The following is a 21,638-nucleotide window of genomic DNA, read 5'->3' on the forward strand; positions in this document are numbered from 1 at the left end:
GGGTGCCTCTAGGCATTCAAGACTCTATGGTTCCTGCGCGCTCGGCCTTCTCTCGCTCTCTGACGTGCGCATACGGGCCCCGCCCACGGAGTCCCCTTCGAGCCCACGTGATGTGTCCCGCCCTCCTTTCCCTTGATCCGCCTGTCCGCTTTCGCGTTCTAGTGGGCGGCGGCTCAGCGAGCACCTGTCCTGCAAAGCGCTCTCACAAACGGTCCAGATCATTAAAACACGCTGGTTTTTGCAGATGTCAGAGAAAGCCACCAGGGAGGGAGATCACTTATAAGCAGCTATTTAGTCTTAAAGGCTGAATAGAGCCTCCACGTGCAGGAACAGTATACCTGACACCGAGGAAAAACCGGGTAGGTGGGTGAAGGGGCGTTACCCCGTTTCTCTGCTTTGTGGGCTTCCTAGAGGTATCTTGCTCTGTGGGAAACAGAGTCCCGGACTACTAGGTCCAAATACTCAATTATTTTGTTACTAATACTCTTAACCTCACCTTTTCATTTTTGTTTCTTACTACTCTGTTAGCTACACTGGGAACATAAATGTATGCTGAAAGTGTGGATGATAAATAATGTAAATAGAATATCACTAAGCAAAGCCTTTTCTGTGGTTCTTAAACTGGCTACCATTCCAACAGGTACCTAGTTAGTTCCAGAGGTGGCAAAGAAAGACCAGTCAGTGGCGTAGCGTGGGTTGTCAGCACCCGGGGCAAGGCAAGTAATTTGCGCCCCCTAACCCGTGGATTTGCGCCCCTAACCCTAACCCCCAGATGTTGCGCCCAGTGCGGCTGGCCCCCCCTGCACCCCCACGCTACGCCACTGAGACCAGTGCCCATCTTTGATCCCTTTTTGCATCTTCAAGCATCTCCGTACGTATTTTGGGCATTCCACTTCCATATTCTAGTACAGGGGTCAGCAGACTTTTTCAGCAGGGGTCCGATCCACTGCCCCTCAGACCTTATGGAAGGCCGGACTATATTTTTTGGGGGAGCGGGAATGAGCAAATCCCTATGCCCCACAAATAGCCTAGAGATGCATTTTAAATAAAAGGACACATTCTGCTCATGTAAAAACACGCTGATTCCCGGACCGTCCGTGGGTCAGATTTAGAAGGTGATTGGGCCAGATCCAGCCCCCGGGCCTTAGTTTGCCCACCCATGTTCTAGTACTAGCCTCCTTTAAAGCTTCCTGGTTTAGCCGCTGTCTCTTGGACACCTTTCTTATGAACTGTGATTGACTCACCTTTGGCAAACACACACAAAAACCCACTCAAGGGATGTCAGAAGAGGGACCAGTGGCTCCCACTTCCCTGTGTGTTTACTTAATCTCCTGCTTTCTCCACCTCTATCCTGGAGAGTTTCAGGATTCTCAGAAGTGAGAGTGTAGCCTAAGCAGATCTGTAGGCAGGAGTCTGCAATTGCACTAACTACTCACCATGGTGAGTGAAATTCTGCCCTTTTGATAGCATGACAAGCCAGCTACTATCTCTCAGCCGAACCTACCCCACAGGGCTGTTGTGAGAATAAGGCATTCCACTGAACTGAACTTCTGATCTTATGGTTTAGCAGTTGTTGAACTGGTTTAGTTATCAGATTCAGGTAGGTAGCCGTGCTGGTGTGATGCAGTCAAAATAAAAAATAAAAAATTATCCAGTAGTACCTTAGACCAACTAAGTTTGTTCTGGTATAAGCTTTCCAGTGCATGCACACTTAGGAAGAAGTGTGCATGCACACAAAAGCTTATACCAGAACAAACTTAGTTGGTCTATAAGGTGCTACTGGTCATTTTTTTATTTTTCTTATTTTTATTTTGGTTTAGTTGTCATGTTTCTTCACTGGCTTGTTTTATTGCATATTTTAATTAACAACTTTGAATTGCCCTAGTGGAATTGCTATTGTTTATTTTAATTTAATTGTATTTTACCATTGATTTTATAGTTGCAAACCACTTAGAAGCCATTTTGGCATATAGGCAATATATAAATAAATAATAAAGTAGTGGAGGAGATCTGAGCTTCTTGGAGGAAGAGTGGAATATAAATGTAATAAATAAAAATATATAATAAAGAGAATCTGAAAATGCTGTCCTCTGACCTACCCTGATAGCCCCCTTAATTTCTTGTTCCCTCTTCTTCCCTTCTCTAGCACCCACTACTATTTACAGTGGTACCCCGCAAGACGAACGCCTCGCAAGACGGAAAACTCGCTAGACGAAAGGGTTTTCCGTTTTGGAGGCGCTTCGCAAAACGAATTTCCCTATGGGCTTGCTTCGCAAGACGAAAGCCCATAGGGAAATCTCCGGGGACCTCTTTTAAATGCTAGCGGTGGGGAGCAAAGCCTTCCCCCCCCCCTCCGGCCTTCAGAAGAGGTCCAGGAAGGCTGGCGGGGGCCGAAAGGCTTTGCTCCCCAGCGCCAGCATTTTAAAAGCAGTCCGGGATAGCAGGGAAGCGCTTCCTGCTATCCCGGAAGGCTTTTGAAGGCAGGAGAGTCCGCGAAGCCTGGGCGCGCTGCGCGCAGGCTTCGGCATGCCGGCAAGTCTCCGCCAGCAGCGGCAGTGGTGCCGCTGCTGGCGGAGAGATCCGCGAAGCCTGGGCGCGCTGCGCGCAGGCTTCGACATGCCGGCAAGTCTCCGCCAGCAGCGGCAGCGCTGCCGCTGCTGGCGGAGAGGTCCGCGAAGCCTGGGCGCGCTGCGCGCAGGCTTCTGCATGCCAGCAAGTCTCCGCCAGCAGCGGCACCGCTGCCGCTGCTGGGGGAGAGATCCGCGAAGCCTGGGCGCGTTGCGCGCAGGCTTCTGCATGCCGGCAAGTCTCTGCCAGCAGCGGCACCGCTGCTGCTGCTGGGGGAGAGATCCGCGAAGCCTGGGCGCGCTGCGCGCAGGCTTCTGCATGCCGGCAAGTCTCCGCCAGCAGCGGCAGCGCTGCCGCTGCTGGCAGAAAGGTCCGGGAAGCCTGGGCCGGACAGCTTTTGAAGGCAGGCGGGGGGAGCAAAGACTTTCGCCCCCGCCAGCCTTCAGAAGAGGTCCAGGACCTCTTCTGAAGGCTGGCGGGGGGCAAAAGTCTTTGTCCCCCCTGCCTGCCTTCCCAGGGGCTTTTAAATCGCCCCGACAGCGGAGAAGTCCTCCGCTGTCCGGGGCGATTTTAAAATGCCGCCCGCCAGCATTTTAAGATCGCCCCGGACAGCGGAGAAGTCCTCCGCTGTCCCAGGGTTTTTTTAAATGCTGGGGGTGGGAAGAAAAGCCCTTGTCCCCCCCCCAGCCTTCAGAAGAGGTCCGGGGACAGACTTTCCCCGGACCTGGTCTGAAGGCGGTTTCCCTAGGAACGCATTAATTGATTTTCAATGCATTCCTATGGGAAACCGTGCATCGCAAGACGAAAAACTCGCAAGAAGAAAAAACTTGCGGAACGAATTAATTTCGTCTTGCGAGGCACCACTGTATTGTGTTTTCATCTCACCTGCTTCCGCCTGCCCCCCAGGATTATAATAATCCAGGGGTGACAAGCATGGCACCCATGCGGACCCTCTTGAGGTCTTTCCCTGGTGTCCACAAAGTCGCTGTATACTGCTCCAGCTGTCATGGTTTAGAGTTGAAGGAGGAAGTTGGAAGAATGGTGCTTTTCCCCACTTCCTATTTCAGCTTAATGAGCTTCTCAATAGTTGAATTAATTCTATGGGATACAACTTTTACCCAGGTCCCTTAGAAAAAGTAAAATGTATGTGAGTGGGTACACACACTCTCTCTTCATGTCTCAGAGAAGGGTAGCTCACCCGGGAGAGGGAAGTGACCAGAGGGGGTGGCACGCCCGCAACAGTCATTCAAAAATCTGAATGTGCCCACAGATCTAAAAAGACTGGTGACCTCTGATATAACCTACCTGCCTTGTGCTACCTGTTAGTGGATTGCACTTGGATTACATATGTTGTGTCTAGGCCTGCAAAATATACCAGGCAAGAGGCAGGCCTGTAGCTTTAAAAACATGCCAGGAGAATGAGTGATGGGGGTGGGAGATGGGGGCCCCCACAACAGCAACAAATTGTCTTTAAGAAACTGTATAAATGAGAGTAAGGCGCGTATTCACCATTTTGACTGTTTTCCAATCGCCCACAGCTACACTTGTTAAATTGAGCACCGCATGTGTAAATCAAAACAGGATGTTTTCCTTTACTGAACAATGGCAGAGCCCCATGCCAGTTTTTTAAGTGTGTGGATCCAATTTGGATTTTTTAAATAGGTTTTCCCTGTAGATTGTGAAGCATGGTGCTCGCTACACACAAAGCCAGGCTGCCTAACTTAGGGGTTTGCATTATTTTATTTCCAAAAGAAGTTAACCAAAACCAGGGGGGGGGGGGACACTAACCAGCAGCTATCATCCTTGCCGATTTTATTGTGCCCTAGGGTACAATTAAATGCTAAGGTTGTTATTGAATTGTCTTGACAGATTGAATTTTCAAAAGAGAGGCGAATCGGAAAGAAGGTGGGGAAAACATATAGACTGGATTTTCAAAAGGAAGGAAGAAAAATAAAGATTTATACGTACTAAGCCCTGTACGTCAAGAAGCTCAGTCCAAAGCTGATTATGTATTACCAAACAGGACTGGAAAATTCTGAGGCGCTAATTTGATCTGGTGCCATTGGATATGATATTAGTGCACCTGGTAATTTGAACTACAGGCGGCAACTGCTTTGCGACCATTCAATTGATGTGCAACCGCCAACGCACAGGTTGTTTTGGACCTGGAAAAGCATGGAATGGGGCAGAATGGGCTTATGTGTGCTCCACCAGCATGCACAAATGCCTGGAATGGAAATGGGGAGTTGCCTGTATTTTGTCAGCTTTTTGCAAAGCTCAGACCCAGCGCCACGCTTCTCCATATTTTGCTGTTCTCCAGCCAAGTAATGTGTACCAAAATTTCTATACTAGGGTAAAGTGTGCATAAATACATCTATTACTGAAAATAACACACACAGGGAAAAAATGCTTTCAAAAATGTGAATGTTAGGCAAAATTTACCCAACAATGTTGCAGTGAGCCTCTAGAAAAGCAGGGATTAGACTAGATGGTATTTTAGTTCCTTCCTTTGGAAGGTAGTGTGGGGACAGACACAGTGGCACCCAATGGGTTAATGGAGCCAGCTTCTTTCCTGGGAATGGTTGCCTTTTGCCTCTCACCAATCATCAGAAATGGTGTTTACTCTCCACCTGAGATGGGGGAATCGATTGATGTGCACAGGTGAAAATGGATTGCAGCCCACTTGTCCAGTAGTGTCAATGGAGGTGATTAGCACTTGTGTCCATTTCCAGCTCATTGATAGCGCAGGTGAGACTCACTGCAAGGTCAGCCAGGACCACATCAGCGTGGTGCCCCCTCGCTTGGCGGAGAGTCCCTGTCAGCTGTCAGTATGGACAAGGACATGTTGGAAGAAGACAAGCACTTTGCCTGAATTCATGGATGCTCGGGACAGTCAGACGTCTGGGCACAGTAAGTTCAGTTCAGAGAGACCAAAGAAAGTACCGTATTTTTCGCTCTATAACACGCACCCGACCATAACACACACGTAGTTTTTAGAGGAGGAAAATCCGTAGGCATGCCACCCGTAGGCATTCCCTCCATAACACGCACAGACATTTCCCCTTACTTTCTAGGAGGAAAAAAGTGAGTGTTATGGTGCAAAAAATATGGTACAGTGGTGCCCCGCAAGACGAAATTAATTCGTTCCGCAAGTTTTGTCATCTAACGAATTTTTCGTCTTGCGAATCACGAAATCCCATAGGAATGCATTGAAAATCAATTAATGCGTTGCTATGGTCAAAAAAAGTCCAAACAAAGCCAAATTTGGTACAACAGCAGTTTATTAACTGCTCTTTAAAGTCACACATACTGTAAAGAGCAGTTCAAAAATTGAAGGGAAAATAAATTAACTTTATAAACAAAACATGTCTTTGTTTTTAGACAAAGGAAACAAAGCCGCGAGACGTTTTCGTCTTGCGAAGCAAGCCCATAGGGAAATTTCGTCTTGCGAGGCAAATCGAAAACGGAAAAACCTTTCGTCTAGCGAGTTTTTTATCTTGCGAGGCATTCGTCTTGCGAGGTACCACTGTACTTCAGCTAATATATAATTAGCTCTGAAATAACTCTGAATAGATGAAGTTAAGACTTTTCAGAGTCCTGGACCACATGTGAAAAAAACCTTGAGGCTTTAATAGACCATGGGCAGGATTCAGCTGATTCCCACTGCCAGAAGCCAATGGAAGAGCTACCCATTGCATAATAGGGCTTCTTCCCTCTTCTACCCGATCCCCCCCCCCCAGCTCCTGAAATTGGCCCAGTGGGGTTAGAAGTCCCAGAACAGCATGCTAGTGGTGGAAAGATTGCCATGTGTGTTTAGTAGTGTAGCTAAAAAGACCAATGCAGTTCCAGGCTGCATGCAGCAACAAAAGAACCTAGTGCTAGACTACAATCCCCATCAACCCTGACCAATGGCCATTCTGGCTGCGCCGGATGGGAGTTGACAGCAACATCCGGTGAGCCACAGATTCCCTTCTCCTGCTTAGGACACGTCTGCTGCTCACTACAGTTCCTCCAAGTCTTGGCTTGTATTCAGGAGATAGTAGCTCTAGAGTCACAGAGTGATGCAAGGTGACAGGCAGGCAAGCGTGGTTTTGGGGAAATGACCTAATGGGGCAAATTTTACTTCTGGTGGTCCAAAGTTAGCTCATGAGCCAAGTTCCTCTGCCCCTGCTTTAGCGCCTGATAATAGAAATGGCTCAGCCAAAGCCTCTTCTGTTCACACTGGGAGAGAAAGGTTTAAAAGCCCTTTGCTGACTTTGGGAGAAAGTAGGTGTGGTCTACATAATACTGGTAGGGAGGTGTGTCTACCGCAGAGGTGGGGAGCCTGTGACCCTCCAGATATTGTTGGGACTCCAGCTCCCATCACCTGTAGCCCAGTGGTCAGGGATGATAGGGGTTGTGATCCAGCAATATCTGAATGGCCACATGTTCTTCATCTTTGGCCTTTTTTCTTGTTGATAATCTGTGGTTTAATTTGCACCAAGGCTCTATTGCCTTATTACTAAAAACTGTTTTAAACAGTAGGAGTGTTGGAGCAAGCTGGGGGATGGGGAGATAAATATTTTGATAACATAGCTTCTGGGAAAGCAGCGGAGTGCAATTGGATGGGGCTTTCAGTCCTTTATTAAATTAGCAATCTAACACTTTTTTCACTAGAACAGTTACTGTATGAACATTTTCCTATTTATTTAAAAAAATACTGCCCCCAAAGTGTATTTGCCCTAATTAAAAGATCATGAAACTGAAAAGGAAATATCAACAAAGTAGCACAATCAGAATGATAATAGGGAAAGTAGGCTGAGTGACAGACAGAGTCTTCTGCCCAGGACTTCACTGTACATGTCAAATCCATGAGGGCTTCTAGGCTGCCACTACTTTGCAGGAATGAATCAATCATATACCAGCAAATTTAGGTTGTGTAGTTAAAGTGGATTTTTGTGCTCTTGTGCAATAAGTGTGCCCTCCCCAAATTTTTTTTGGAAAGAAAGTGACAGAAGAATGCACTGGAAAGGTGAATGCAAACAAATCAGAATGTATGCTCAATAAATCTCCGTACGTTTTTTGTGTGAAAAGAAATCAGGATGAATCCCCAGTAAGGAGATCATCTGGATGAGCCCCAGGCCTTTTGGAAAAGGTGGGAGAGTAGCGTAAATACTTTCTACATCTCCAAAGACTGTGCTGCTTCTGTATATTTAAAAAAGAAAGAAAGAAAAGGAGTGGATTTTCTGTGGTCTGAGAAAAGATAGAAGAGCCACAGAGAAAACATAGGATGACAACACTTGGGTGAAGATGAATGTGTGTAGATGCCCCATGAAAGTGACTGAATGAAGCATAAGAACATATCACAGCTTGCCAGATCAGGCCATTGACCCATCTAGTCCAACATCCTGTTCTGACAGTGGCCAACCAGATACCAGTGGGAAATCTGAAGGCAGGACAATAGCAGAAGAGCACTGTCCCTTCCTGCGGTTTCCAGCAAGTGGCATTCAGAAGCATTACTGCCTTTGATAATGGAGGCCAAGCATAGCCTAGTAGCTACCGATAGCCTTGTTCTCCATGAGTCTTACGAGTCATCCAATTTGACAGCTGTCACGGCATTCTGTAGGAGTGAGCACCATAGTTCAGCTATGCTCTGTGTAGAAGCAGCCCTAACGGGAGGGGGGAACATTGGGGGCTGGGTTTGCTCCCAACTTCCAGTGACTTATCCCTAGACCAGAAATGGGGAACCTGTGGCCCTCAGCTCCTACCTTCCCTGACCATTGACCATGCTGGCTGGAGCTAATGGGAGTTGGGAGTTAAACATCAGGTCCCCCACCCCTGCCTTAGACAGGAGAAGGAGATAAACTGGGGAGGAAAAGGAGTTAATGAGATATTTTTAGAACTGGTGGCGGCACACGTCAGTCCATGCGGAAAAAAGAAACACTGTGCTCCACAGGTCATGGGATGCCTGTAATGATGACCCCGAGTGGATGGAAACGCCACGTCTTGAAACAAATCCTATCTGACAGTTTTTACAGTACGTTCGTTCAGAGCAAAAATGCCCTGTCCCCTGTCACCCAGATTGAAATTATTAAGGAAGACAGACATTTCACTGACAACGCTAGCCCCAGGCGAGAAAATATTCCTTCTGTTCCTCTCTGAAGGTCAGAGCTCACATCATGCAAAACACTTAAAAATACACACAGGCACAATCATGCATGCACTTACACATGCAGGGCCAAAACTTCTTCACTGCAGACAGGCTTAGATTTATTTATTTTTTTAAGAAGCAAGGGATTTATTTAATATTTAGCAAATCATTCTATCTATGGGATTCTATTCCCTGATTTATTTTGGGGGGGCTGTTTCCCCTCTACAAAATATATAATGCCCTTTCTTCTTACTTGATGCTTCTCTGTCCATCTATGTACCTCACACTCATCCATCCATCCAATCCCTTCCCCTCCAACTCGGGATGGGCAAATCTGTCCATTTCAGTTTCTCATTTTCCTAACCTTAAGTTCAGTTCCCTATATTTTCATATCAGCTTGCAGATTTGTTTTTTTAAAAAGTGCTCTCAGAAATTCATCCACATTTTAGTGTGAATTTATTTTAATATGCACTCTTTTGGGGTGAGGAATGCAGTTTTGTCTCATATACATATTTTTGCAAAGTGATTCCCTCTAAAATAATGCATGCTTGTATGTTATTTTCACAGATATATGTATTTTTATGGACACTTAAAAATACTCATGAAAATTAATCAGCATTTTAGTGTCTTTCTCCTAATATACATATTTATATACAATTTTGTCTAATACAGTCGTACCTCCACTTATGTAAACTTCAGGATACGTAAGCGGCAAACCTGGAAGTTTATTTTTAGGTTTTCGCTGCACATGCGTGCACAGAAGCGGTCCCATCCGGTTGCAGAAACCTCGGGATCCAACCGGAGCTCCAGAACAGATCCCGTCCACAACCAGAGGTACCGCTGTAAATACATTTTTTGCACAATGCAAAAACGTGAGAACCAATCTCAAGATGTTGACAAAAGAGTCATGCGCTTTTCGTGAATGCTGTCTCCCAAGCCATTTCCAGATACCCCTCATTCTCCCTTGATATAGTAAGTCATTGGCCTTTCCCCCATTACCCTTTAAAAATATATAATTTAAAATTTTGGAATCGCCCACCTGGCCACAAACTGTGGCTTTACTATGGTGGGGAAATGGCAAATTACTGCAGCACTGGAAAGAGAAGTCCACACTCTCCATCCAACAATGGGCTAAGGAACTACACTGTCCCTTTTTGAACTCGCGATATTCTGGCAAGATGGCAGGAGGACTTATATCTGGAGATCTGGGCTGCCTTCACAGACACACATGCAATACAATCAATGTAGCAGGTGGTTTTCCTTCACATAACACCACAGCAAGGCATCTTACACCTCCTCCCCACCATGCTTTTCTGTTTCAGTTTGGGAACTACTGGCAAAGTTCAGCGGTGGAGGAAGCTGCTTGGGTGCCTGGGGCAGTGTGCCCAGGGGTGCAGCGAGCTGCCCATAGGGGTGTGGCACACCACAAGGCCTTCAGAGTCTGCCTGCCTCCTCCCACGCAGCCGCCCTACAGCTGGGGGGGGGGAGGCAGTAGGCGGACCATTTGGGTAGCACGAAGCCTGTGCGCTCCCAAGCCACCGCGTCTCCCAGTGAGTGCCACCCACCATTTTGTCATCCCCCTCAGTGGTGACACCGGGAGCAGCCCACACCCACCACACACCCTTCCTCCGCCCCTGGCAAAGTGGGGATGAGTACCAGAACTTCCTCCAGTTCATGGCAAGGCAAGCTCCCAGTGGGCCCTGCTAGATGTGTTTGTGTAGATGTTGCCTCAGCAAAGGCTTAGAGTCATCTGAAGCATTCAAAAGAATGGCAGGGCTTGCCAGATTTTTACCAGATTTTGCATGGTGGTTCCTGAAATCAATAAGCAGCTTTTTAATGTGTGCATCTCATATTATGTATTTTAGGAAATTACTTGTTCAAAGAGTCTCCTGGATCAGGCCATCATGTTTTCGCAGTGGTCTACCACATGAGAAGCCCGCAAGAAGGAGCTGAGCGTATCAATGCCCCCCAGTCAGGTGTGATTCCCAGCAACTGGCGTTCAAAAGCAGACTGTCTCTCGCAATGGAAGTGAAGCATGGCCACGATGCTTTGAAGCTGAACTAGATGCTGGACATTGATGCTGGACTAGATAACCTTGGTCTGATTGAGTAGGGTTCCTCTTAGGTTCAAGTCCAGTGTTGCCTAGTGTTGTCTGCCAGCAGGTCCCCCGGGTCTCAGACAGGGGTGTCTCCCTGCTGTGTCCTTTCTGTGGGGTGGGGAGAAATGCATGTCCTCAGTTTTAGCTATTGCTCCCATGCAAAACAGGCTACTTCTCACTTAAACAGGCCATTGAGCTTCCATCACACATGTTTAGACCCAAGGAAACAAAACTCTAGGGACTAGTAACCTTGGAAGCAAAGGGGAGTTTTAACTGGGAATCCTGCTGCTGATCATGGATCTTTTCTCCATCTCCTGCTTTAAACTTTCCCTTTCTTTCTTTTTTGGAATTTCCATTTCCATTCAGAGGAAAGTTGAAAACTTTCCCCTCCTTTCTTTTTCCCTCTCTTCCACACTTCCTTTACTCCCACTCCTCCACCCCCTAAGTTTAATTCTGAACAGCCGGCTGCGTTCAGCCTGACTGGTTTGTTATGGCTTATAATTTGTGTTAGGATTAATTAACTAATTACCGACAAATGTCCGTTGGCAAGATTCTGCTTCTGCTTGTCAACTTGAAGTATTTAATTATTTTAATCATTTACTTTCATCTTCAGAATTTATGCTCTTCGAAGAGCGTTTCTAGGCATCTTTTAATTATTATTCTAGGGGTTTTTTTACCCCTCCCTGAGATGGCAGTCCGGGTAGGGGGCTGGGAGCAGAGGCTGATATAATTTCACATTAACTATTTCAGCTAATCAACTTGCTGCAATTTTGGAAAATTGTGTTGGATTTCCAAACCTTTTGATGCATTGAGTTTTATTGTGGGTTTCCCCACTTTGTTTTCCTTTTTTGTATTAGCAAATAAAATGGGTGAGCTTAATGGGCAAGGGAGGGAGGGTAGAAACCCAGACTCACTTCAAAGTACCCAAAATAGGAAGTCAAATAATAGCCGTTCTTCCATCAATATTTTCCACCACAACCATCCAATGATTAGAATGGTGGTGAATGTTGTTTCCTGTAGACTCCATTTTGCAGGGGCACAGAGCATTTTTGCAATCAGCACTAATAACCTATTTAAGGTTGGAATCCTAAACTCTAGTGAATATGCCCCATTTAATGCCATGGGAGTTACTTCTACCTTGTGTGTCTCTGTAGGGATGAGGTAGAAATTAAATTCACTGCTCATTTAAAGACAGATCTACATAATTTGCTCTTTCCAAAACAATACATGAACCGTGGCACAGCCATGTTGTGAAATTTGCACTTGTCTTAAATTTTCGGTGCCGTTCTCCAACAAAGAACTGTGTACAAATATACATATTTTATGATAAATTGTGCAAAAAAATAAATAAATAAAAATTAGTGAAAACAACAAAGAAGAGCTATATAAGTCTTGGTCATTTTCATCATATCTCTAACATCAGGGGAGATTGGTTTGGAAAAATGTGCATATTAGGCAAAATTGCATATAAACATGTACATAGTTTTTTGTAAGCTGCTTTGAGGGGTTTTTTATTTTACAATCAAGCTGTGTATAAATTTTATGAACTACGTAAACAAAATAATACTAAGAAAAGGTTGTACTAAGATTCTGATGAATTTCCATTATGACAACCTGCAGACTGATGTGGAAATGTAGAGAACTGAATTTAAGATTGGGAAGCTGAGAAGCTGCAATTGGTACAGATTCACCCATCCCTATTGAAAACTCAGGTTGGCTGAAGGTTGCCAGAGGATGGCTCACTATCTGCAGGAGTCTTCTGTTTGAAGGGCTGCCTGGCCCAAGTCCCTAAAATGGTAGAGCAGAAGTGGCCTTGCAGTTGTCCATTCTTGAAAGAAAGATGCATCCACATTAAAGATCTGATTCCTACATTGTGAGTAGGGAGGGATGGGTGGACCTCTCTGTTTCTCTCTTTGTCATCTATAAATTCAGTTATCCACATTTCTGCAGCGAATTGCAATTAAAAAAAAACACTCATGAAAATTAATCAACGTCTTAGTGTGAATTTCCCTAAAAGATTAATTTTTGTATGTAGTTGTAATGAATGTACCTAATTTGCAAGCAATTTCCCTTACTATAACACATTTTTGTACATTATTTTCAGCAATATATTCATTGTTATGCATACAACACAGACACATTTTTGTAAACACTGGAGCACTGCATTGTAAAATTAAAAGAAGTGTTGAGTTTTGAAGGAGGGCTATGTTTCAGTTCTCGTTTGGGAAAGTTTGAATTGAGTAGCTTCGCTTTTAAATGCAAACCGAATTGAATTTCTCCCGCATCCCTAATTGTAAGGAATGTAAGGAACAGACTTCCGGACAAGGAAGTAACTCTGGGAACTCATTGGGGAATTAGCCAGCCTCTAGAGAATCTTGCTTAAAGTGCTACTTTACGGAACGTTTTGTGAGAAAACTTACAAAGCCTCTGTTTTCTGCCTCCTTTCTTTAAGGTTTACCATTTTCGCAAGTTTGGCCATTTGCAGCCAGTGGAATCCTAACCTGGAGGAAGATGGTCTTAAAGCACCTGGAGATGAGACACTACTCTCTAAGAGGATATGGAAACTCTGCAGCTCCTGTTTACTTTGAACCAGGCACCCCTCCTCTTTTCCCTTATTCTCCGCAAAGTTAAAACTCCTGGATCTGGTTGCAAGCGTTTAGTTTTGCAGTTTAGGGCTGGTTTCTTAGGGGAATTTATTCATTTATTTTATTACATTCACATCCCACCTTTCCTCCAAGGAGCTCCATTGTTCCCCTGCTCCCCAATTTGGCCTCACAACAACCCTGTGAGGTAGTTTAGGCTGAGACACAATGACTGGCCCAAGGTCATCCAGTGAATTTCATGGCTGAGTTGGGACTTGAACCTCGTCCCCCCAGGTCCTAGTCCAGTACTCTAACCACTGCACCACACTGAATTTTCTCATAAGGGCATTGAAACAGATGACTTTTGAGCAGTGTCTCAAGAAGCAAGTGAGTATGTTTCTGTGGCCTACAAGAAAAGGGTCTTTTTCCACCTATTGGAGATTTTTGTAATTAAGCCGTATATAAACTGTTGAAATAAATGAATGAATAAAATAGTTTAAATAGCTTTCTTTCTGTTGTTTTGAATTGAAAATGAGTTTTTAGAACATTAATGACATATAATTGTTTTTCAAAAGCTTTCTAGCATCTTTGAAAGACATATATCTATTTTTTGTTCACATTGCCAAAAACACCGCAGCAACGTTATACACCATTGTTAAGTATCTGGGAACTGAAAAGAAATGGAGCATCATTTTTGCTTCTCGGCGAAAAGTTTCCTAGTTTTTCCTGCCTTACATTAGCTGCAAAGGAAGAGACATGTTGGCTTAGAGAAAAGTCCACCCCTCTTTTTCATTCTCCAAAGTAAGTGGCTAGAAAGAATCTGGCAACAAAAACTCTTCCCCTAACATTCAGAAGCACAAATGAATCCCTCAGATTAACTAGCAGACGAGGCTTCACTATTTAAAAGATTTCTCCGGGGTACGTAACTAGAGAGGAGCTAATTAGGGACAAAGCAGCAGTATTATTACAACTGATCATATCACTCTCGGTATAATCTGGAGTGATGTTTAAGAAGACCCAGGGAGGCTAGCCCTTTGTAGCAAAAGTAACTCCATATTGCTATCATACTGATACTCAGCAACAACTGAGCAAGCTTTTTCTGGGGTAGAATTTCCCCACGAACCGCAGTTGGTATCCAAAAAGTTGCATGTGGGTGTGTCCAGCTGAATGTTTTGCTTCTGTTATTTGAATGCTAGATGGTAACACACAGTCTAAATGCATGACTGACAAGTGCCCAGTTTGTAGGTGTTCCTTCATCTCTCTCCTCTAAATATAGGGGGCAAGGCTGAATTATATGGGACTGCCTTCAAGAAGCGTCCAAAAACTTCATCTGGTACAAAATGTGGTGCTTTAACTAGAAAGGACATTGTTTCTGGAGCATTGTTGTTGTTTAGTCGTTTAGTCATGTCCGACTCTTCGTGACCCCATGGACCAGAACACGCCAGAACAGAACAGTCTTCCAGTGCCTCCCGCAGTTTGGTCAAACTCATGCTGGTAGCTTCGAGAACACTGTCCAACGATCTCGTCCTCTGTCGTCCCCTTCTCCTTGTGCCCTCAATCTTTCCCAGCATTAGGGTCTTTTCCAGGGAGTCTTCTCTTCTCCTGTGGTGGCCAAAGTATTGGAGCCTCAGCTTCTGGAGCATACAACTCCTCTTTTACATCAACATCATTGGCTTCTAGCTCAGTTTGAAGTACTGGGGAAGGAATCTAGCTCAGTGCTGGAGCACCTGCTTTGCATGCAAAAGGTTCCAGGTTCAATCCCTGGCATCTCCAGGCAGGGCTGGGGGAGAACCCCATTTGAACTCCTTGAGAGCTGCTGCCAGTCCGTGCAGACAATACTGGGCTAGATGGACCAAGAGTCTGACTCAGTATAAGGCAGTTTCTTATTCTCCTTTGCTTGTTCTCACCTTTAAAGCCCCCCAAACCTTGGGGCCAAGATGTTTAAAGGATCAGCTTAGCAGCCTTGTAGCTGGCATTGCTTTGGAATTTTAAGAAACCAAACACTCAAGTGCTGTTTGGAAATCGGTGGTTAAAACCAGTGCAGTTTTGAAAGGTTGAGCCTGCCATCTTCATCATCATCATCTTCATCATCATTTCATTTGTATGCTGCCTTTCCATAGTTAAAACAATGCTCAAGGTGGCTTATAACATGACAAGATTTACATAACTACCAATGTAACAAAAGTCATAAGCAATAAATAATTCAATTCAATAAATGATTCAAGATAGCATTTGATTGTATCCAAACATAGGCAAAACTCTGCTCTTTGAAATCAAGGATCATGCAACATGTAGTTTCCGTATCCTAAGAGATGTCCCAATGCAAAGCAAACAAACACTTCCAAAATATATAGTTTATATAATAAATGATTTATAAACCAAAGGATGAAAAAACTCTGGGATATCCAGCCTCATATAACTTAATTTGTTTAAGTCTAATTCATACAGGAAGGTGTTAATACCATAAAGTGAGCTGTCCTGCCATGCTTAGCTATGTCACATCCCCTCACCTTGGAAGAAAATAGGTAAGCAAACCTACTGTTGTACCCAGTACACCTGAGATGCTCTGTGTGTGAAGAGGTTGGACTGGCTTCACCAGCTCAGCCACATGGCTCTCACTAGTCACTCTTGAGTTCCAATACCAATAATTTAGAAGCTTTGTAACTACTTTGTAACCACTTTGTAACTAAGCTAAGTTTTACTGCCTGTGCAAATTTTCTGACTTATGTATGAGAAAGCACATGAACCTGACCTTTGATGAGTTTGTAAATAAACCAATTTTAACTTGCCAGATGTGGTCTTTTCCCATGCTTGGGTAAGAGGAAAATTTTGGAACTCACTTGGAAGGACATACTTTAAAGGCCTTACAGCCTATATATCTATGCTTTGCTGCATATTTTGTGACCTTAAATCTCTGCTGGGGTTCTCTCACCAAAGAGTCCTTGCTCCAAACTCGTATCTTGGTATCCAGGAATTCTTCTATATATACAGCCTCAAGCAGACTGCTATTCTTCCTTCCACAACTGGCCTTGCCCTGCCAGCAAGTCTTGGGGTGAACTATTTAGTGATTAACCCAGGGCATTCTGAAATGCTGGCATGGACTAAGGAATGGATCTGTCACAAACATTACAGCCCTGCCCCATAAATCTGTATGATTCAGACTCCCTCCTTCATGGTGTTTCCACATTGGCTGAAGGCCTTTTTGTCTCAGCAGCCCTTTGCAGAGCCAGTGTGGTGTAGTGGTTAAGAGCGGTAGTCTCGTAATCTGGGGAACCGGGTTCGCGTCTCCGCTCCTCCACATGCAGCTGCTGGGTGACCTTGGGCCAGTCACACTTCTTTGAAGTCTCTCAGCCCCACTCACCTCACAGAGTGTTTGTTGTGGGGGAGGAAGGGAAAGGAGAATGTTAGCCGCTTTGAGACTCCTTAAAGGGAGTGAAAGGCGGGATATCAAATCCAAACTCCTCTTCTTCTTCTTCTTCTTTGAGCTGTCTGATGTTTGAATGCCTTACGCATGGTTCCCAGTATTTACTGGTTTTAGCTGCTGCTTCTTTTGCTATTCCACATTTAGCTTTAAAGTGGATGGTTTTACATTTTTTGATGTTAGCTAATTTATGCTTCTGAGTGTGCAACTTTAAGAACTTTCTCGCCCTCTTCCCTTTGCATTCCCTTTTCCTTTTGTGTTCTTAGCCTGAGGGCAGGTATTACATTAGAAACAATTATTGTAAGCTGCTCTGAGAGCCTTTTTGTCTACCGAGCAGGGTGGAAAAGGCTATAAATAAATAATAAATACAATAAACAAAATGTATTCATAAAATAATAAAAGTAAATAACTGGAAAGGCGGGACATAAATGTTCAGCTGTATCAATTACTAGATCTTGGATTTGTCGAAGAGGCACTTTGTGTCATTAAAATTAATCAGCAACTTCTAAGCATTGACAGACAAACATTTCCAAAAGGCAAACATTTGGAAAGGGTTCCAAATTAGAAAAGTCTGATTTGGATTTGGACATTATGTGGAATGTCAGATTTGTGTGGATTTTCATTTCAGTTCTACTGAAGGTGCAGATGGCATTGGATGTGTAAGCAAGCAGAAGCCTGCGTCTTGCCAATCTTATGAAAATGTGCCTTGATTTGATCTCCCTTCTTGAGTCATTACAGACTCTTGCGCCTTGTGTTTCTTTCGGTGAACAGCTACTTCCCAGTAGCTCACCAAAAGCGACGTGCGTTGCCCTAACAGAGAGATCTAAATGAGATTGGAAAGATCGTCTTAATTAGCTTCGAAATCCTGCTAATTAGAGGCCTCGCTACATTAAAACATTGCTTCAGTGACCAGACCGGGTCACAGCTACAAATGAACCCTGATGAAGAAAAAAGTGCTTTGCTACGGCAAGCAGCTGGATCCAATCCACCTCCAGGGGTTTGTGAAGGGAAAGGATGTTTTAAGTTTGACTTCGGTGTCTCCTGAGGATAACTTGGGACTCCCCCTTGCCAGCACATGTGACATTAGGGCCCCCACAGCCTTTCAGCCTAAGGCCTTCAAGACAAGTTTCATTGCCACCACAACAAGTCATGTCCCCTTAAAGGGAACAGGAAAAGACAGATGTGCTGGAAAGCAAGACTGTGTGTGTGTGTGTGTGTGTGTGTGTGTGTGTGTGTATGTAGAAGGCCTAGACTGGACAGATCAACTCGTCCTTTTGACAGACAGAACATCCGTCTTAGGCTTCTGTCACTGTGGTAGGGCAGAGTTCCTGTTCATTTCACTGTTTTCATCTTCATCCCATGGGTCTATTCAGGGGACTGCGAGATGGGCATATATTTGTGGGAAAGTAGTAGAGCATAGTACGAATGGACAAACCTATCAGTTTTGGTTTCTCTCAGTTTCTAATTTTTCCAGTCTTAAGTTCACCAAATTTCTGCATCATTCTGCCCTTTTTCTTTCCATTTTTAAAGGCCTCACAAAAATTCATCAGCATGTTAATGTGCATTTCTCATCATAAATTCACTGTATATTTTGGATATATTACTGTATATAAGTTGTTTGTGTGTCCATTTGCCAGTGCTCTTTTTGTAACAGTAGTCACCAGCATGGAATACCATCACTGCTTGTTTTTTTTTACCATTCATGGCAGCTGTTTTGTGCTGGGAACCCTGGTATTTTTACCATGGTATGCATGCCAGCACATCATGTTTTAACAACAACAGCAATCCCAACCCAAACCTATTGCTGTTTGGTGTGCATTTGGACAACTCTATTGGAGATAACTAGACACAAATTTGAATCAAAACAGCCAACTGAGCCTTTCAAAACTACAGTGGTTTCTTAGATTTTCCCAGCAATGCCAGGCACAAGTCTAAAAAGTTAAAAAGTTAAGCAGCTTAAAATCCTTATGAAACGACAGGTAAAATGCAGCTAAAAATTATTTGTACCTGGGCCTAAAGTATGATGCTAAAAGGCTTGTGGAAATAAAAAGGTCTTTAGCAGCTGAATAGATGTTAATATGGGTGTCAGGTAAGCCTGACTAGAAAAGGCATTCCAAAAACAGCAAGCCACCAGAAAAAGTCCTTCTCCTTTAGTAACTGGCTACCTCATCTGTTTAGACTGAACAAGCATTCAGGGGGAGCCTGAGGAGAGTTCCAAGGGCCACACAGAGAAGCCTGGAGGGCCACATTTTGGCCCTGAGTCTGAAGTTCTCTACCCTAGCTCCTGGGCGATAACATGGAATCATGGGGTGCCCCAGCAGGTCCCTTGGAAAGGCAGCTGGGACGAGCATGCTGGGATTTGCAATCTCCCCCTGTGGGGGATGGAGTCGGGTAGAAGAGAAGTGACCGGAGTTACAAAAACATGTGAACTGTACTAGGTATACATCTTTTTTAAAACCATGGCCATCTCCCACCCTAAAAGGGCACTTCATGGTTGGGTTTATCCAAATGCACCTCCATAGGAACATATTTTGCTGCATCCCATTTGTCCATCTGGCCCAGTATTGTCTGCTCTGACTGGCAGCTGCTCTCCAGGACCCAGGCAAACTGAGGCTGTCCCCACAACCAGGGGCTGCCAACCCTTTTGGGCCAGTCAGCCTTTTTGGAATGTTGAGAAAGTACCGGGGGCACCGGTCACAAAATGGCTGCCGGGAGGTGCATGGCATAAAGCAAATCAGCCACCATACAGCGTGGTTTAATAGCTGCCACATCTCAACTGTAAAAGACAAAGTACTGCTAAATGGTGTGGACATGGTCTCCTGCCCACTCTGCCCAATGTACATTGGCCACTGTTGGTATGGGAGAAGCCAAGCCAGTGCAAACAGGAAGTGAGCAAGAACAGCAAACACTCTCCGATGCATTGTGGGGTTTTTTTAGAAGATAGCTCCCAAGAGCTTTCATAGGTGCCATAAGAGATACTGGCAGGCACACTGGTGCCCACAGGCACCACATTGGCAACCCCTGCACTACCTGATCATTTTTACTGGGGTTGAACCTGCAACCTTCTGCAGGCAAGCCATGAACTCTACCCCTGATTGGTGGTCCTGTTCCCCCATTGTTAGACGGGTGCAAAGGATGCAAAAAGATTCCAATCGCTCCCCCTAAAAAAACCCCAAGCAAATCTATTCTCTTCCTCTTTGAGGTCTTGCTAGGATTGCCCCAGTTCTGCAAAACACGAGATTCACATTGGATCAGAAAGGTGTATGAATGTGGGGCTGCTTTCCGGAGCACTGAGGCTCGCCCTATTGCAGGCTGACAGAATGAACTTCAGTTGACGCCCCCGGCTGTTCCTTTCCAGTTCAGCTGTTCCATTTCAGGCTGCAGAGCCAGTGGAAGGAAGCTAAAAGATCGCTTCACTGACCAGCCAGTACATTAACTGCCCTGTTGCCCTGATCAGATGCGGTTTTACAGACAATGGCCACCGGCTGTTTAGGCAATGTATAAATTAACATAGGCTACACATACTAGGAACATATTTAAATGAGAGGCGAAGGACCCTTTATTTGTCAATCACTTCGCGCTCCGCTCACATTTGCTTATTTCTTCAGAAGCATTTTTTTTTGGGGGGGGTCATTAATACCTCCTGCTGTTTGCCACCGCAGAATGAGGAAGGGGAAGACAGGAGGTGTAACTTAAATGATCCAGCATTCATTTTGCCCACTGCTCCTCTCCAATTTAATTAATACAATAATAAACAGATCCCTTGGAATTTGCTTATCTCTCTCTGCCTCTCGCTCAATCTCATAGTCTGGCTCTGTAATTTATGACCTTCAAGTCAAAACACCTTTATTTCTGCTCACTCTGTAATAGGCCTGGCACAGAGGGATCCAGAATCTCAACTCTCACATGAGCAGCTTGGAAAACAGGAATCCTATGCAACAGTTTTCCTAAAAGCTCAAAGGGGTTACCCACCTCAGTCATTCTTTTACAACAGCACTGTAAAGTAGGCTGTCATAGCACAGTAGCTAAACTGGAGCTGCAATCCCGCCCCCAGTTCAAACATCTCCCCTTCCATGTGACATTTTGCTGTTGGGAGTCTTGCACTTTAAAATGTGTCTGTTTTAGAAGCTTTTTTGTATTTGGGTTGTTGGAGTCAAATTCTGTAAGCCACCTCAAGTATTTTGTAAAGAAAGGCAAGTCCAATAAAACAAAGAAAAGTCACTGAACATGTGTCCCTCAGCGGCAATCTACAGTGGTACAGTCCAGCAAGACCTGCAGTAGTCAAGCTCTGTCAACAGACTAGGGTCCTCCTTTAGAACTGAGGGAACCAGTGAGCAAATGACAGAGAGCTAGAGAAGAGCACTTAGGAGGCTGCCTAAGTCCAGAATTGATCTGCATCCAAAGTAAACAAATAAGCACGAATTTATATCCCACGCTTTTGCAGTTGCATTTCTCTTTGGTACTTTCACTTATATATCCACTTTTATGCACATTTCCCCTTAATATATTCATTTTTGTAAACATTTAGTTGGAGAACTGCACCGCAACATTTGTAAATATATGTGAATTTTGAAGGATGGCTGTTTCATTTCTCATACAGTTTGAGCTGTTGTTGGTGTTGTTGAAAATGTCAGTTTGCTAGATTCAGCTTTAAATGTGAACTGAATCAAATTTCGCTCCCATTCCTACTGGCAACACAGCAACATCTGCAGCAGGTGCTTAAGCAGAGGTTAGGCAGAGACCTGTCAGGGACGCTGCAGATTAGAAGGCCACCAAGTCCCATTCTAAAACTAAAAATCGTAAGATTCTGTGGTGTGAGGTGGATTTGATCCCACATGA

At 44.6% G+C, this 21,638-nt stretch overlaps 1 long non-coding RNA gene across 1 annotated transcript; it reads left to right on the top strand.

The window, feature by feature from the left end:
• The first annotated feature begins 77 nt into the window (after positions 1 to 77).
• LOC308590189 lies at positions 78 to 13,883 on the top strand. Its single transcript, XR_014009712.1, has 3 exons — positions 78 to 359; positions 10,564 to 10,674; positions 13,249 to 13,883. It is a non-coding gene; the product is annotated as an uncharacterized lncRNA (long non-coding RNA).
• Positions 13,884 to 21,638: the final 7,755 nt, after the last annotated feature.

This window comes from Podarcis bocagei, assembly GCF_964188305.1.
Source record: "Podarcis bocagei genome assembly, chromosome: 7".
NCBI classification, from domain to species: domain Eukaryota; kingdom Metazoa; phylum Chordata; class Lepidosauria; order Squamata; family Lacertidae; genus Podarcis; species Podarcis bocagei.